This window comes from Pezoporus wallicus, unplaced genomic scaffold (assembly GCF_028554395.1).
Source record: "Pezoporus wallicus isolate ANWC-B61680 ecotype Strahan unplaced genomic scaffold, APGP_CSIRO_Pwel_v1 contig_8649, whole genome shotgun sequence".
NCBI lineage: Eukaryota > Metazoa > Chordata > Aves > Psittaciformes > Psittacidae > Pezoporus > Pezoporus wallicus.
In genome coordinates this window covers 1,105,709-1,111,708 of record NW_026639134.1, presented here as the reverse complement: position 1 = coordinate 1,111,708, position 6,000 = coordinate 1,105,709, and positions in this window count along the sequence as shown.

Here is a 6,000-nt window from a genome sequence, read left to right as displayed (position 1 = left end):
TCAGAACATCAGCTAAGTGCGTCGGTTTGCCTTCCTGTTCACCCATCCCCATAAATATCAGGATGGAGACAGAAGAGTGCCGGTGATGACATCTGTCCAGGGAGCCTATGCAGAGTGACAGCTGCACAGGCGCAGCCCCCATTGAGGGGGCAGTGAGGTGGGAGGAGAGGTGAAGAAGGTCAGACTGGTCCTCAGCGCCCTCAGCACACCTGCAACCACAGAGGTGTGAGAGGCGAGGCAGGAACCATCAGCTGGTCATCAGCAGTTCCAGTAACTCCAACAGGGAAACGCAAATGCACCCTTGGAAACCTTTTGCCTCGGTTCCAAGGGCCGGAGCAGGAAAAACACTCATGAAGGGTGTGTCCGGCCCCTCCCCCTGTGTGAAGGGCAGAGGATCCAGCCTGGGATGACCACTGTGCCTGGTGAACCTCCCCAGCCAGCAGAGCTCCAGCTCAGGGCTACATCCACACCCCCAAGCGCCAGCCACAGCTGAGCCCAGCCCCTGCTGCGAGGCTCCACAAGAGTGCTGCCATCCAACAACCACCACCCGCGGTCCCGCAGGCACTGCGGAAACGTCTGCTGCAGCCCCTCTGCCCGCAGTGCAGAGACAGCCTGAGACGAGCCCTCCAGGGCTGCTACCTGCAGCACCAGGCACCGGGACCACGCTGGCCAGTGCCTGGAAGGCATTTGGCATGTTACCCATCCCTTCCACCTTACAATGCCTGCAGTGTATTTATCATGTCACCCATCCCTTCCAACTTGCAATGCCTGCAGGGCATCCATCATGTTACCTCACCCATCCCTTCCATCTTGCAATGCCTTGTGGGAGATACATAGAAGTAAAAAACAGTAGGATGCAGTATTCAAATTTTTATACTCAAATCTCTATACAATCAACACACTACAGGTCTCTGTGTACTCTCACAGCTTCCTTTCAGTTTACTGGTTGACATTTTTTTTAAGAATCAGAGAGGAAATACAGACTGAGAGCTGCCCCCCTTCAGCTCGGCCATGACATCACAGAGCCCCATGGTGCCAGGCAGCAATTAGAGCCAGCTCTCCGACCCCAGCCCTGACTGCAGTGGCAGCGGGAGCGGCTACACCAGCAGCTGTACAGCTGTAGCAGCAGCAATAGCAGCTGTAGCAGCAGCAGCAATAGCAGCTATAGCAGCAGCAACAGCAGCAGCAATAGCAGCAGCCGCAGCAATAACAGCAGCAGCCTCAGAACTGCGGTGAGGGTGCAGGGGGCAATGGCCCTCGCTGATCACCTCCTTCTCATCCTCCTCATCGTCCCCCTGGCCACACAGGCTGTAGCTGCTCCATGGCGAGCACAGAGAGCAGGTGAGCAGCGGCTCTGGTGTTTTAGACAAGGGTTCCTCTTCAAGCAGGAGCGCTCCCGGGAAGAGTGCGCCAAGGAGCCTCATGTTTTTCCTTCCGCCCCTCGAGGGGTGTTGGACAAGGCCTTGAAAGAGGGTTTGTAGCTGCTTCTTCCTGTCCTCTCTGAAGGACCATTTAGCATCACCTTACAGGGGACAAAATGGATGCGTGCACTGCACACCATGAGGCAGTTGCCACTCCCTGGTCCCCAGCGGTAGGGCTTGGAGTAGTGACAAGGTGCCATGGGGACGAGGTGTAGAGTGATGAGAGCCCCAGCAATACTCCTTGGAGTGGTGACAAGGTGCAGCACCAAAGCCTGATCGATGTCCTTGAAACTATTGCCTCATGAAGATGCCATCTCCCTGGTGGGGAACGGTTCCAATAGGTCCCACTTTCTTTCCCAAGGGATGGAACAAGAGGCTGTGCAGAGTGAGGCGGCTGCGGGAGGACACAGCATCTCAGGGCCTGTCTCCACCCAAGACACAGTGGTGATGCAGGACACTGACATGCCAGGTAATTGCCCTGATTGCCAGATTGGGCAGGGGCTTAGAGGGAACCTCCCTGTCCTCCTGCCCCCTCTGGGCCTGAACCAAACTGAGGCTCTACCTGTCGTCTCTGCTTTTTGGCAGAGCTGTCACTAGGAAAAAAAACAAAGGTTCTGTGGTATCAACTGGAAACCTCAGCTATAAACCAGGGTCCCCCTCGGGCACATATTGCACAGTGTAAATGCTGAGCATCACCATCAGCAGCAGTTTTGATTTCATAGAATGGTTTGTGTTGGAAGAGACCTTAAAGCTCATCCAGTTCCAACCGCGGCCATGGGCAGGGACACCTTCCACTAGAGCAGGTTGCTCCAAGCCCCGTCCAAAATGGCCTTGAACACGGCCAGGGATGGGGCAGCCACAGCTTCTCTGGGGTTGGAACCAGGTGAGCTTTAAGGTTCCTTCCAGCCAAAATGAGTCTGGCATTCTATGATGCTGTGGGAGACTGTGCCAAAGGCCTTACAGAAGCCCAGGAGAGATGACAGCGGTAGCTCTTCCCTTGTCCACTGGGGCAGTCACTCCACTAAAGAAGGCCCCTAGGCTGGTCGGGCAGCAGATACTCGCTGTGTGCTCTCTCATAGCTTCCTTCTGAATGTCAGTTTAAGAGAATATGTTTTAGTTTACTGATTGACTTTGTTCTTTGAGGACCCTGACAGAAAGTCTTCCCTTAAACTCCGTGGGAACAGGAAATGGAAAAGTGAAGGCCTCATCTTTCCTGTAAGGTGAAAGTGACTTGTGAGCCCTGGGGTCCCCCAAAGTGCCAAACTGGGCTCCAGCCTGGGAGATGCCTCCACGAGGGGATCTTGCACCTGCTTTGGGACTGAAATCACACGCTCCTCACCCCTATAAGCTGCTGGTTCTGCACATGAGGAGGTCAGATCTCCCTTGGCTGTGGTTTCCTGTGGTTCTCGGGGACTGTGAGCCCCTCGCTGCCCCTGTGACAGCGCCTGGAGAACAGGGCAGAGCTGTGGGCTCAGCTGCGGGTGGGCTGTGTCCCAGCCCCTGGAGCGAGCTCCCCTTGGAACGTGCTGCCCTCCACAGATGGGCTGAGAGCTGCCCCCACTCAGCTCGCCCATGATGTCTCGGAGCCCCATGGTGCCAGCCAGCAGTACGAGCCACCGCTCAGCCCCCAGCCCTGACTGCAGACTGCAGCAGCAGCGGGGGTGGCCATAGCAGTAGTTATACAGCTGTAGCAGCAGCAGCAATAGCAGCTGTAGCAGCAGCTATAACAGCAGCAGCGATAACAGCAATAGTAATAGCAGCAGCAGCAGCCTCAGCAGTGGGGTGTGGGTGCAGGGGGCAACGGCCCTCACTGATCACCTCTTTCTCATCCTCTGCCTCCTCCCCCTGGCCCCACAGGCTGCACCTGCTCCATGGCGAGCACGGAGAGCAGGTGAGCAGCGGTGCTGGTGCTTTAGGCAAGGCTTCCTCTTCGAGCAGGAGCTCTCCTGGGAAGAGCGCCCCAAGGGACCTCATGTTGATCCTTCCGCCCCTCGAGGGGTGTTGGACATGGCCTTGAAAGAGGGTTTGTAGCTGCTACATGCCAGCCAAGAGCTCACAAGTACCCCCAGAAGCTCTGTCAAGCTCCCACATTGCTACCTGACCCTCGCAGGGCCTGCAGTTCACTAATAAGTGGATCCCAACATGTAATGGAAATGTTTCTCCCCTGTGCTTGGGTCTAGATACGGCCGGTGGCAATGGTCGAGAGGCTACTTGGCAGGATGTTGGTTTAGTGCCCTCTGAGACCTTGGAGCAGCCTGGGGGTAAGTCCTCAATGTCCCTTTCCTTGACAGAATCAACAGCTGTCAATGTGGCAAGAGCTTATGCGTGTGCAATTTTCCTTCAGATCCTCTGCAAGTCAACAGCGTCCTAGCTCCTTCTGCTGATCTTCTCCCCAAGCCTGAAAGCAATCTCAGAGCTATGTCAGAGGGAGGAAGAAGGAGAAAACATCCCTGGAGCAGTCTGAAGTCTCAAGGCAAATATTGGAGGAACTGCAGAGAGGACATGGCGGGTTTTCTGTAACTATTTGTGTGAAACTGACACAAATACTTCCCATTCAGGTCCTACAAGAGCAGAGCCCCAGGATGAAAGCAGAATAACAACCCCAGAGCCCTCTGAAGTTCTGAGGCAAATACTGGAGGAAATGAGGAGAGGACACGGTGGGTCTGTCTCACTCTGCTTTAGCTGTGACTTTGTAGCTACACATCTGGAGCTGCCATAGCCTGCCAAGAGGGAAGGGATCGATAAGAGTCTCACTGCAGCAATGCTGCTTTCATGACTTATAGGAGCTGGAGAGCACAGAGATGGGTCAGAGCCTCTGCTGCCAGATGTGGCTCCAGCGAGCGCCAGGGGCAGCTGCTCCCCAGTGTTGCCATTACAGCTCAGAGCTGAGGCCTGGCATGAGCCGAGCTTGTGTTCAGCCCATGTGCAGCACTGCTGACCCACGGGGCCAGTTCCAGGCAGGAGAGAGGTCCCAGCCAACCTGGCGACCCTTTCCCAGCTCTGGAAGTCAAGTGGAGATGCTGATTCGGCAGCTTCTTGGGATGTGTTCCATTTCCTGCCTGCAGAGCAATAGCTGGATGGGATGAATGTGAACACTGCGGGTGCTGATAGGGATGGGTGCAGGAGCCCTTCTCAGGAAGGCTGTTTCCCCACTGGCCTCACTGCAGCTTCTTCCTGTCCTCTCTGAAGGACCATTTAGCATCACCTTACAGGGGACAAAATGGATGCGTGCACTGCACACCATGAGGCAGTTGCCACTCCGTGGTCCCCAGCGGTAGGGCTTGGAGTAGTGACGAAGTGCAGTGGGGACGAGGTGCAGAGTGATGAGAGCCCCAGCAATACTCCTTGGAGTGGTGACAAGGTGCAGCACCAAAGCCTGATCGATGTCCTTGAAACTATTGCCTCATGAAGATGCCATCTCCCTGGTGGGGAACGGTTCCAATAGGTCCAACTTTCTTTCCCAAGCGATGGAACAAGAGGCTGTGCAGAGTGAGGCGGCTGCGGGAGGACACAGCATCTCAGGGCCTGTCTCCACCCAAGACACAGTGGTGATGCAGGACACTGACATGCCCGGTAATTGCCCTGATTGCCAGATTGGGCAGGGCCTTAGAGGGAACCTCCCTGTCCTCCTGCCCCCTCTGGGCCTGAACCAAGCTGAGCTCTACCTGTCGTCTCTGCTTTTTGGCAGTGCTATCACAGCCTGGAGAGGATCAGCATAGCCGCGTGTATGCCTTCTATTCAGTGGACTCAGGTACTGACCGCTCTTGCTGGGGTCCCTAAGCAGGAGACACATCCCACATGGGAGGGGCTGTAAACCGTGCCTGTGCTGGAGACAAGGCAGAAGGGGAGAGCAAGGCTCAAGTCTCTCCCAAGAGGGGTGACTGTTCCCTTGGGGTGTGGGAGCTGGCCTGAGGCGAGGGAGAGTTGGGGCTGGCACTGCCTGCAGCAGGGATGGCTTCTGTCCCTGTCCCTCGAAGGGGCGGCTGGTCAAGCAGCTGTGCTCCCCCCCCGGCTCTCCTCCTGGCCCCTGAGTTGTGTTCACTGGGATGCCCTGTCCCAAAGGCAGGGAGCGGCCTACAGGCACCAGCACTGCGGGAAACAGAATCTTTCCTGGGCATAGCACCGTGCTGCCAGCTTAGCAGCGGTGCACAGGCCATGCTCACCTTCTGAACTGCCCCTGCAGGCGCTGACAAGGAGAGATCCTCAAGCGCTTCCAATGCTCAGGGTGCCGCAAGTTTCGTCTGTCCACAAGACGTGAGAAGGAGCTGCATGATCGGCACAGCAGCCATCGTGATTTCTGTGCCTCTTGCACTTGCGTTTTGTTGTTGCATGTACAGGCGGCAGAAGTCATAAGGGTGAGTTGGTCATTTCCCCCACACACACACTGCTTCCTTCATGCTTGCTCTTAGTACGAAGCATTTCTCATCAGGCTGCTGTTGATTGGCAAGTGAGTGGTTGGCCAAAGATGATCTGTGGTTTCTGCTGCAAATGTTTTAATTGGTCCCTTAATTCCTGGCCCTTCTTATGGGGAGCCCGCTCTGAATGCAGCCAGTGCCAGCTCCAACACCCTGCCGGGACA